Source organism: Sarcophilus harrisii, chromosome 2 (assembly GCF_902635505.1).
Source record: "Sarcophilus harrisii chromosome 2, mSarHar1.11, whole genome shotgun sequence".
Classification (NCBI taxonomy): domain Eukaryota; kingdom Metazoa; phylum Chordata; class Mammalia; order Dasyuromorphia; family Dasyuridae; genus Sarcophilus; species Sarcophilus harrisii.
In genome coordinates this window covers 57,892,534-57,905,175 of record NC_045427.1, presented here as the reverse complement: position 1 = coordinate 57,905,175, position 12,642 = coordinate 57,892,534, and positions in this window count along the sequence as shown.

Genomic DNA, 12,642 nt, shown 5'->3' with positions numbered 1-12,642 from the left:
CTAACAAGATCTGGCTGTAACCACTGAAACCTGAAAGTGACTCAGGCAGACTGAAACCCAGCCCTGCAGCCACATCCTGCAGTTTGGGGCTTTTGCTGGGGGGGGGCAGTTATAAATCTGCACGGAAGGTAGGCACAGCCTGGGCAGCCTGTAATTGGCACAGTGGGGAGCTTGGCCTGGGGTAATAGAACTTCCCCAGCAGGACTGTGCTTCCCGTGTCAGAAACACTTCTGGTCCCTGCAGGGCCATTCACTGCTCAACTGCTAATATCCACAGTCCCAGGGTGGGATTTGGCTTGGGTTAGTGAAACTCTCACTGCTCAGCGTCTAGCCCCAGGGCAGTCGTTATCTCACACAATGAGGGTTCTTTGCAGGGCATTTTCCCAGCTCTGCCCTGCAGGTCTGAGTTACTTCTGGGTGGGGAACTCTTTCCCAGCCCACTCCAGTACCTCACTGCTTTTTGTAGCCGGCTGGCAGGACAGTTACCCGTCCATACACCTATCACTGCTCTGAAGAGGAAGCTGGTAACCTCCTGGCCCTGAAGGCAGACCCTACAAGCTTTAACAAAATGAGTAAGAAAATCAAAAGGACGATTGATAGCTTCTATACAGAAAGAGAGCAGCTTTTCAACCCTGAAGAGACTAATAGCAGACAGTCTCCAGAAAATTGTTGGTCCCCAATACAAAAGGCTCTCCTAGAAGAGACTATTAAAAACTTAAAAGTTCTTAAAAGAGAACTAGAAGAAAAATGGGGAGAGGAAAGAGAAGCTATGCAAGAGAGCAACAACTTCCTGAAATGTGAATTGGAAAAGGTAAAAAACTTCCAAGAAGTGCAGGAACACAGAATTTGTGAATTGGAAAAAGAAAATAACTCACTAAAAAAAAATTAGTGAAATGGAAAAAAACTCCATAGAGCAAAACAACTCATTTAAAAACTCAATTGGACATATACAAAAAGAAGTAAAAAAGCTAATGAAGAAAATAACTCACTAAAAATCAGAACTGAACAAATAGAAATGACGGATTCATTGAGACATCAAGAATTGTCAAATAAAACCAAAAAAAAATGAAAGATTGGAAAAAATGTCAAATACTTACTTGGAAAAACAACAGACCTGGAAAATAGATCTAGGAGAGATAACCTGAGGATCATTGGACTACCCGAAAATTATGATGAAAAAAAGAGCCTAGATACTATTTTATAGGAAATCATCAAAGAGAACTGCCCAGAAGTAATAGAACCAGAAGGTAAAATAGGCATTGAAAGAATTCATCGAACACCTTCTGAAAAAGACCCTAAAATAAAGACTCTGAGGAATATTGTGGCCAAATTTCAGAATTTTCAGACTAAAGAAAAAATATTACAAGCAGCCAGGAAAAAACAATTCAAATATAGAGGTGCCACAATAAGGGTCACTCAAGATCTGGCTGCCTCAACATTAAAGGATTGAAGGGCCTGGAATCTGATATTCCAAAAGGCAAAAGAACTTGGAATGCAGCCAAGAATAAACTACCCAGCTAAGCTGAGCATTTTTTTCCATGGAAGAAGATGGACATTTAATGAAACAGAGGAATTCCATTTGTTTCTAAGGAAAAAACCAGACTTAAACAAAAAATTTGATCTCCAACCACAGGACTCAAGAGAAGTAGAAAAAGGTAAAAGGAACTCTTGAGAACTGTATTTCTGTTGTGGATATACATAAAAACCACATGTATAATTTGATTTTACTGATATAACATAAAAAAGGGAAGTAGAAATGGAAAGGGGGTAGTGTTAGAAAAAAGGAAAAGGGGAGATAAAAAGAGGGAAACTACATGCAACGATGAGGCAAAGGAAACCTATCATATCTGAAGGAACTTAGAGAGGGGGAGGAACATTGTGTGAATCCCACTCTCATCAGAGTTGGCTCAAAGAAGAAATAACATATTTGTTTTACAGAGAATCTTCTCTCACCTCATTAAAAAGTGAGAGAGGAAAAGGGAAAAGGGAAAAGAATAATAAGGGAAGGGCACAAGAAAGGGGAAGGGATTCAAAGGGAGGAGGGAGGGATTCTAAAGAGGGAGAGCTGCATGACGCAAGGGGGATCAATAAGTTTAATATTAGGGAAGGGGGGAAGAGGGTAAGAAAAAGAAAAGCATAATCTGGGGATATTAGGATGGCAGGAAATACAGAATTAGTAATTTTAACCATAAACGTGAATGGGATGAACTCTCCCATAAAGTAGAGGTGGATAGCAGACTGGATCAAAAGTCAGAACCCTACAATATGTTGTTTACAGGAAACACATTTAAAACAGGGAGATATATACAGAGTAAAGGTAAAAGGCTGGAGCAGAATCTATTATGCTTCAGGTGAAGTAAAAAAAGCAGGGGTAGCAATCCTTATCTCAGATCAAGCAAAAGCAAAAATTGATTTAATTAAAAGAGATAAGGAAGGAAACTACATCTTGCTAAAGGGTACTATAGACAATGAAGCAATATCAGTATTAAACATGTATGCACCTAGTGGTGTAGCATCTAACTTCCTAAAGGAGAAGTTAAGAGAGTTGCGAGAAGAAATAGATAGCAAAACTATAATAGTAGGAGGTTTCAATCTTGCACTCTCAGAATTAGGTAAATCAAATCACAAAACAAATAAGAAAGAAATTAAAGAAGTAAATAGAATATTAGAAAAATTAGGTATGATAGATCTTTGGAGAAAACGGAATGGTGACAGAAAATAGTATACTTTCTTCTCAACAGTTCATGGAACCTACACAAAAATTGACCATATATTAGGATATAAAGACCTCAAAATTAAATGCAGGAAGGCAGAAATAATAAATGTTTTTTTCTCGGATCATGATGTAATAAAAACTACATTCAACAAAAAGTTAGGTGTAAATAGACCAAAAAGTAATTGGAAACTAAATAATCTCATCTTAAAGAATTATTGGGTGAAACAGCAAATTATAGACACAATTAATAATTTCACTCAAGATAATGACAACGATGAGACATCATACCAAAATTTGTGGGATGCAGCCAAAGTGGTAATGAGGAAATTTTATTTCCTTAGAGGCTTACTTGAATAAAATAGAGAGAGAGAAGATCAATGAATTGGGCTTGCAACTTAAAAAGCTAGAAAAAGATCAAATTAAAAAACCCCAATCAATTACCAAACTTGAAATTCTAAAATTAAAAGGAGAAATTAATAATATTGAAAGTAAAAAAAAAACTATTGAACTAATAAATAAAACTAAGAGTTGGTTTTATGAAAAAACCAATAAAATTGATAAACCTTTGGTAAATTTGATTAGAAAAAGGTGAGAGGAAAATCAAATTAGTAGTCTTAGAAATGAAAAGGGAGAACTTTCCACCAATGAAGAGGAAATTAAAGAAATAATAAGGGGTTATTTTGCCCAACTTTATGCCAATAAATTTGATAACCTAAGCGAAATGGATGACTACCTCCAAAAATATAGGCTTCCCAGATTATCAGAGGAGGAAGTAAATTGCTTAAATAGTCCCATTTCAGAAAAAGAAATAGAACAAGCCATTAATCAACTCCCTAAAAAAAATCCCCAAGACCAGATGGATTTACATGTGAATTCTACCAAACATTTAAAGAACAATTAGCCCCAATGCTTTATAAACTATTTGAAAAAATAGGGAATGAAGGAGTCCTACCAAATTCCTTTTATGACACAGACATAGTACTGATACTTACACCAGGTAGGTTGAAAACAGAGAAAGAAAATTATAGACCAATCTCCCTAATGAATCTTGATGCTAAAATCTTAAATAAGATATTAGCAAAAAGACTACAGAAAATCATCCTCAGGATAATATACCACGATCAAGTAGGATTTATACCAGGAATGCAAGGTTGTTTCAATATTAGGAAAACTATCAATATAATTGGCCATATTAATAACCAAATTAACAAAAACCATATGATCATCTCAATAGATGCAGAAAAAGCATTTGATAAAATCCACCATCCATTCCTATTAAAAACACTTGAGAGTATAGGAATAAATGGGACTTTTCCTTAAAATAATTAGTAGCATCTATTTAAAACCATCAGTAAGCATCATGCATCATATATAATGGGGACAAACTGCAACCATTCCCAATAAGATCAGGAGTGAAACAAGGTTACCCACTATCATCGTTACTATTTAATATTGTATTAGAAATGCTAGCTTTGGGAATAAGAGTTGAGAAAGAGATTAAAGGAATAAGAATAGGCAATGAGGAAACCAAATTATCACTCTTTGCTGATGATATGATGGTATACTTAAGAGAACCCCAGAAATTCTACTAAAAAGTTATTAGAAACAATCCTCACCTTTAGCAAAGTTGTAGGATACAAAATAAACCCACAAAAGTCATCAGCATTCTTATATATCACTAACAAAATCCAGCAGTCAGAGTTACAAAGAGAAATTGCATTTAAAGTAACTACTGATTGTATAAAATATTTAGGAATCTCTCTGCCAAGGGAAAATCAGAAACTTTATGAGCAAAACTACAAAACACTTTCCACACAAATTAAGTCTGATCTAACCAACTGGAAAAATATTCAATGCTCTTGGATTGAGCGACCAAATATAATAAAGATGACAATATTACCTAAACTAATCTATTTATTTAGCACTATACCAATCAGACTCCCCAAAAACTATTTTGATGACCTAGAAAAAATAACAACAAAATTCATATGGAAAAACAAAAGGTCGAGAATCTCAAGGGAATTAGTGAAAAAAAATCAAATGAAGGTGGCCTAGCTATACCACATCTAAAATTATATTATAAAGCAGCGGTTACTAAAACCATCTGGTATTGGCTAAGAGATAAGATCAATGGAATATATTAGATTCAAAGGACAAAACAGCCAATAACTTTAATAATCTAGTGTGTGACAAACCCAAAGATCCAGTTTTTTGGCTAGAATGACAGGGAAAGATAATGCGGAATGTTGGAGGGGATGTGAGAAAACAAGGACACTGTTACATTGTTGGTGGAATTGTGAACACATCCAGCCATTTTGGAGAGCAATTTGGAACTATGCTCAAAAAGTTATCAAACTGTGCATACCCTTTGATCCAGCAGTGTTTCTAATGGGTTTATACCCCAAAGAGATACTAAAGAAGGGAAAGGGACCTGTATGTGCCAAAATGTTTGTGGCAGCCCTGTTTGTAGTGGCTAGAAGCTGGAAAATGAATGGATGCCTATCAATTGGAGAATGGTTGAGTAAATTGTGGTATATGAATGTTATGGAATATTATTGTTCTGTAAAAAATGACCAGCAGGATGAATACAGAGAGTATTGGCGAGACTTATATGAACTGATGCTGAGTGAAATGAGCAGAACCAGGAGATCATTATATACCTCAACAACAATACTGTATGAGGATGTATTCTGAAAAAAGTGGATTCCTTCGACAAAGAGAAGATCTAGCTCAGTTTCAATTGATCAAGGATGGACAGAAGCAGCTATACCCAAAGAAAGAACACTGGGAAATGAATGTAAATTGTTTGCATTTCTGTTTTTCTTCCCGGGTTATTTATAGCTTCTGAATCCAATTCTCCCTGGGCAACAAGAGAACTGTTTGGTTCTGCACACATATATTGTATCTAGGATACACTGTAACCTATTTAACATGTATAGTACTGCTTGGCATCTGGGGGAGGGGGTGGAGGGAGGGAGGGGAAAAATTGGAACAGAAGTGAGTGCAAAGGATAATGTTTTAAAAAATGACCGTGGCGTGGGTTCTGTCTATAAAAAGTTATTTTTTAAAAAAGAAGAAAAATAAAGAAAATAGAAGTTTGATAATGAATCAAAGGGAAAGTTAAAGAGAAAAATCACAGAGGATGGGTGTAATTACATAATGGTCTTTATCCGGTTATTGCTAGAGTAGGTTGTTTTACAAAACTGGGAGTTGCTAGGAATCAGTCTTTGTTGGTTATTTACCATAGCAGGGGAAGTTCTGGGTTCAGTATGCCAATACTTCAAGGAACTTCCAGTGCATGAATGTTGCAAGAAACTTCTGATACATCCATCAAGGAATATTCAAATTTCTCTGATTCGCAGGTCAGGCCAGCCTCTTCAGCCTAGCAATGGAGCTTAAGTAAATCAATGTGTTTAGTAAAGTCATTAACCATTACATTTTCACACGCCCAAATCCCAAGGCTGTCTCTTCCCTTAATTTCAGAACTGACATCTTTTTGTCATAACTATCTGAATCACTGGATTCCCTGACACATGATGAGACTGTTGCAGGACTTCAAAATCTGCAGGAATCATTGGATTCCCTAACATATGAAGCAATAGACAATAGATTGGTTTTAGACTATCTCTTGGCTGCTGAAGAAGGCGTATGTATGACTATTATTTACATACCCTCCTTCTAGGACTTCTGGCAATCTTTTACAACACCATGTTGATTCATATTGTTTGTTATACCACTACTTGCATGTACAATTAATGCTTGTTACACCACATTGAGCCTGCACTGGCTGTGGGGAGAGCCATCACTACTAGTCTATGTTATATTGCTATCCCTATGCTGATGGGTTTGTGCATACCTGTTTTTAACTTCAGCCCCAAAACCCGCTAGTAATATCTGGCTTGACTCTCCACTTCCCTTTGGTGTTTTTCATCTCTCTTCCTGGGAAGTCAGGGAGGATGTAATCACCTCCTTTTGGGGGTTCTCACCTCCCTGAGAAGTCAGGGAGGTCATGACCACCTGTGTTCTAAAAGAAAAGAAAGCGGGAGATGTAGAGGGCTGGAACTCTGAAAAGGTGAACTTGAATCTAAGACAGAAGAGCACTTAAGGCTAATTACCAACTCAATGTGAGATAAGGGTTTTATGAACACATACTTAGATGATATGGCAATGTGATGGCTCTCCTCACCATTGGTTCTTGCTGAATGTGTGGTGGTGAGATAATCTGAGCAAGGATTGGAGGCCTGAGGGAGAGGGTCAGAGTCTCTCTACCACAGCTCACTCAGCAGGGAAGACTTCAGGCTCCAGACTCCAGAGTCCAAGATTCATCTTTGTTGAGTCACGTGGCAGTTTGCCTCCCTCCTTCATTCTCCTCCTAAGGAACAAGAACTGATCCTGAGACCTTCCAGAGAGCTAGCCCAGACAATATATGTTGGCAATTCTACATGCTTATCACCTCCTATGTTGTTCAATATTTCCCCCCAATGTACTAATCAATATTGAATTAATGTAGCCCAGGGGTTGGGGGATGGATAATGGAGGCTAATAAAGACTTCCATCCTTACAACCACTCTATGCTAACACAACAGTCTGGGAATTGGTTATGCCTGATAATAGCCATATGGGCTTCTTCCTGATAGGGGAATAAAGTAAGTCCACATGACCAGAACCCAAGTCGATCCTATGAAACTTGGCAGAGCATTGGATTGCTTTTCTTCCCCAGCCTTTCTACTCATACCACTGCAACACAGCTTTCAATCCTGGATCATTTGCCTAAGCTTTTCCTAGTTGGTAGAGAGGATGATAACCCAATGCTGCAGCCTTTGTGCCAAGGATGGAGCTCTAGGCAATTAAATAGAATCAGGAAGATCTGAGTGAATGTGGCTCCTGCCCCAAATACTTACTAGCTATGTATACCTGAGCAAATCACTTAATGTGGACCATATCAATAGCAAAAACAAATAAAATTTTATAATTATCTCCATAGCTGCAGAAAAAGCTTATACAAAAATACAACATTCAGTCCTCTTAAAAAACACTAGTAAGTATAGGAATTATTAGAGTTTCCTTATACTCATGAGTATTATTTATATAAAACCATTAGCAAGCGTTGTCTGCAATGAGGATAAGCTAGAAGTAAGATAAGGGGTGAAAGAAGGGTGCTCATTATTACAACAACTATTCAATATTGTATTGAAAATGTTACTTATAGCAAGGAGATAAGAAAAATAAATTGAAGGAATTAGAATAGGTGACAAAGAAACAAAACTATCACTTTTTCAGAAGATAGAATAGTCTACTTTAAAGTCTTAAAGAAGCAATTAAAGATTAACTGAAAGAATAAACAATGTTAACAAAGTTACAGAATATTAAATAAGCCCATATGAATCATCAATCTTTTCTGTATATGATCAACACAGTTGGAAAAAAGAGAAAGAGAAATTCTATTTGAACTAATAGGTGACAATAAGAAATATCTGGTAGTCTGCCTGCCAAGACAAGCCTAGGAATTATGTGAACATAATTACAAAACATTTTCCTCACACATAAAGACAGACTTAAACAAATGGAGAAATATTAATTGTTCATGGGTAGATGGACCCAATACAATAGAAATGACAATTCTACCTAAATTAATTTATTTATTTCCAACCAAATTAATAAATGTTGTAAAAAACTAGAAAAAATGATTTTATACAGCTAGAACAAATAATAAAACTCATGTAGAAGAACAAAAGGTCAAAAATTTGAAAGAAATTAATGAAAATAACATAAAGGAAGGTAGACTGTAAACCAGAAAATAATCTAGTAATAGCCAAAAAATGGAATGGTGGATCAAGGGAATTTATCATGTACACAAACCACAGTAGTAAATGACCATTAAAATCTAATGTTTGGGCATAGCTAGTTTAGTTCATTACTGCTCCATTAGAAATGATTTGGGAACAAGAGGTTTGGCAATTGTTAATGCTGTAAAGTTACCCATGTATATATCCTGTAAATAAAAGGCTATTAAATAAAAAAAAAAATCTAATGTGTGATAAATCGAACATCCAAAATTTTGGGACAAGTACTCATTATTTGAAAAATATTACTGGGAAAACTGGAAAACAATATAGTAGAAACTAAGCAGACACCATCATCTCCCCCCCATATTTCTAGCTTAGGTCAAAATGGATGCATGACTTTGATTTAAAAGAAAAGTATAAAAAAAATTTAGGAGAGAATTGAAAATTTGCCTATCAGATTTATAGATAAGAGAACAAGAGACAGAAATGATCACAGGATGCAAAAATTATAATTTTGACTACATTAAAGTAAAATTTTTGCATAAACAAAACGAATTCAATCAAGATTGGAAGGAACACAGTAACCAAGAAAAAATTTTACAGTAATTTTCTCTGATAAAGGCCTTATCTCAACTTCATAGAGAACTGAATCAAGTTTCTAGTTATACAAGTCATTCCCCAATTGATAAACATTCAAAGGATATGAAGGGTCAGTTTTCAGACCAAAAACCCAAAACTATCTATATTCATATAAAAAAAATACTCTAAATCACTATTGGTTAAAGAAATGCACATTAAAACAACTCTGAAGTATTAACCTCATGACTATCAGATTACCTAGTATGACAGAAGAGGAAATTGACAAAAATGGGAGGATATGTGGAAAAACTAGGACACTAATGCATTATTGATAGAGTTGCGAGATGATCTGACCATTCTGGAGAGCAATTTGGAGCTATAACCAAATGGTGATAAGATTGTACCTGCCCAATACTAATACTACTAGGTCTGTATTCCAAGAAGATCAAAGAAAAAATAAAAGGTCTTACATGTATAAAAATATTTATAGCAATTCTTTTGGTGGTGCCAAAGTATTAGAAACCGAGGGGACACTTATCATTTAAGGAATGGCTGAACAGGTTGAGGTATAAGATTGTGATGGAATACTACTATAATGTACCAGTATAGTTGTATTCCATCACAATCTTATACCTCAACCAATGTACCAGTGGTTCTCAAAGTATGGTCTAGAGAATCCTGGGGATCTCTGAAACCCTTTTAGAGGGGCTACAAATTCAAAAATAGTTTTTATTTCCAATATGGTAAATGTCTATAAATATAATCCAGATAAACAAAAACTCTTTGGAAAAGAGTTTATTGATATTGATATTGATAAAAATTATCAATAATTTTTAATAGGGTAAAGATACTGAAAACAAAAGTTTGAGACCACTTGTAATAAACATTGAGCAAAATGGATTCAAAAAAACCTGGGAAGATACATATGTACTGATGCACACTGGAAAAAAAACCAAAATCTGTATATTTTTGGCCTATTCTAATATACATCACTTCTCTGATTTCTTGTCACTCTCTGTTTAGATAAATATGGTGACACTATTCACTTTTTGTGATGATAATTTTGGAGAACATTTGGAGTCAAATCTACAGGTGCAAGCTTAGATTTCTTCCCTCATTTAAAAAAAAAAAGAGCCACTAAATCAGATTGAACCAAAAAAAAAAAAAAATCATGCTCCTAGATGAGCAGTTAGGGGCACAGATAAAATTCTGTTCTAGTAGCCCCCTTCTGTGAGGAGAACACAGTGGTCAGCCAGTAGGGCCTTCCCTTCCAGGAAAAACTTGGCCAATAGTCAAAATTCCCAGAGATATCTATTAGTTGCATCAAATGAGCTACATATTTGAACCAGACAAGAACAATTTAACCTCAGTCCAGGCCAGCAAACAAAGCTAAAATGATCACTCCCTTAGAATAGAATCCTGGGGCTTTGCAGCCACTCATTACTGATGCTCTGCCTGACCAGGAATATTCAATTTGAAGCAATTTAAGCATTGCCAGTCAGAAAATAATTTACGTTCTTTGAGATAAAAAATCAGTGCCTCAAAACTTCAGTGAAAAAGGTTCCAAAACTTAAAAAAAAAGTTTTGTGAAACAAAAGTAGAAAGTTTCACTTTATTTTTACAGGCAGGTTCATACGAGTAAGGTATGAATTGCTAATGTAGGTTATGTATCTCTAAGTGAAAGTTCACAATATTGAGGACTCCAGGGAAGTATCCCAGGAGATCTATATTTGTCCCTGAGTTGTTTAATATATTTCAGTGACTTAGAAAAAAAGTAAAAATGATATCTTCATCAAATCTGCAGACAATACAAGCTGGGAAGGATGGCTAACAATAAAGATGATAAAGTCAGAATCCAAGAGGATAGGACTGAATCTAAATGAAATTCAATAGGGATAGATAAATGCAAAATATTGTACTTAAATACAATCAATTTGATGACTAGAAGATGGGGAAAGATTGATTAGGCCATAGTTTCCATTGACAGGCTTCTGGGATTAGAAGTTGGCCTGACCATCTTCAGCAATGAGATGAACCAAATCAGTTCTAATGGAGCAGTAATGAACTGAACCAACTACACCCAACGAAAGAACTCTGGGAGATGACTAAGAACCATTACGTTGAATTCCCAATCCCTATATTTTTGCCTGCTTGCATTGTTGATTTCCTTCACAGGCTAATTGTACAATATTTCAGAGTCCGATTCTTTTTGTACAGCAAAATAATGGTTTGGACATGTATACTTATTTTGTATTTAATTTATACTTTAATATATTTAACATGTAGTGGTCATCCTGCCATCTAGGGTGAAGGGAAGGAGGGGGAAAATTGGGACAAAAAGTTTGGCAATTGTCAATGCTGTAAAATTACCCATGCATATAACTTGTAAATAAAAAGTTATTAAAATTTAAAAAAAAGTTGGCCTGAGATATTGAAATCACCCAGAAGAAGAAAAGGGGTACCCCTTTTCTTTATAGCCCCATGAGCATGCAAGGCATGAAAGGAATATTTGGAGTCAGCATAGACGTTCACTCTCCTTGCTTTCCCCTGTTCTAAAGCTGGTGAGGGCAATAGATTCGACTCTCTGGGCAGTAGTCCCAGGGATGTGACTTAGCCTCCAACATGCAACTGAGGTTCACTACAGAGTTCTTTGAGGCAGGTTCAGGGAGTAACAAGATCTACTGCTTCCTCTCCTCTGTGAGTGAATGGGAGGTGGGAATTAATTCATGGCCCAAATACTTAACAGACTGACCAGACAATGTGGGCCCTAAATGAAGAAACTTTATATTCTTGGGATCCTAGAAAGTTAAATGGCTCATTAGCTCTGAGATCCTGTACCATCCAACACTCCCCTTTTGTTTTCTTAATGGGGAGGATTGAAGTATTACAGGGAGACTGACAAAGAATTAAAAGCTTGTGCTTGAGAAATTTTTTGATCAAGCATTGCATTCTATCTCTGGCCTCTTGGGAGAGTTTTTAGAGAAATAAAAAATTCCCCCAGAGGTCAGAGAAAAGAAATTTGGATCCCCACTTTCACCACTAAGGCTCATTCTGAAAAGCAGGGAGGACAAGAGGAAATGATAAGAAAAAAGTATTTGGAAAAACAGGTCACCAAACTGACAAGGCAGAGGGAAGGTCTCAAAACAACCTGTGAGGGCAAGGGCAGGTAGAGTCAGAGTACTTGGTCAGGACTGGATGTGAGGCTCCCATAAAGTCAAAGAGAACTTCAATGGATTTATTTGCCACATCCAAAGTTATCCTGAATTCTACTATTGTGATGGAGCAGGGAAGAACCTGGTCAAAACCCTGGCACCTCACTCCTGGTTTGGAGGAAATGAAAGGGCAGGGCATTGAAAAGAGGTGACTCTATTCATCTTCAGGTAGTCTTCCAGTGCCATCCCTGTTTGAACTTAGGGCACAGGGTTGGGGATTTCTTCTAAGGACAATCTCAAGACCAATGACCCTGGTCATGGTATCTCAGAGATGAACCCATATGGTACCCAGATATGGCAGAGTCTAAAATTTGATCCTGTTCATTGATCCTTTCCCTGGCTCTGTCTTC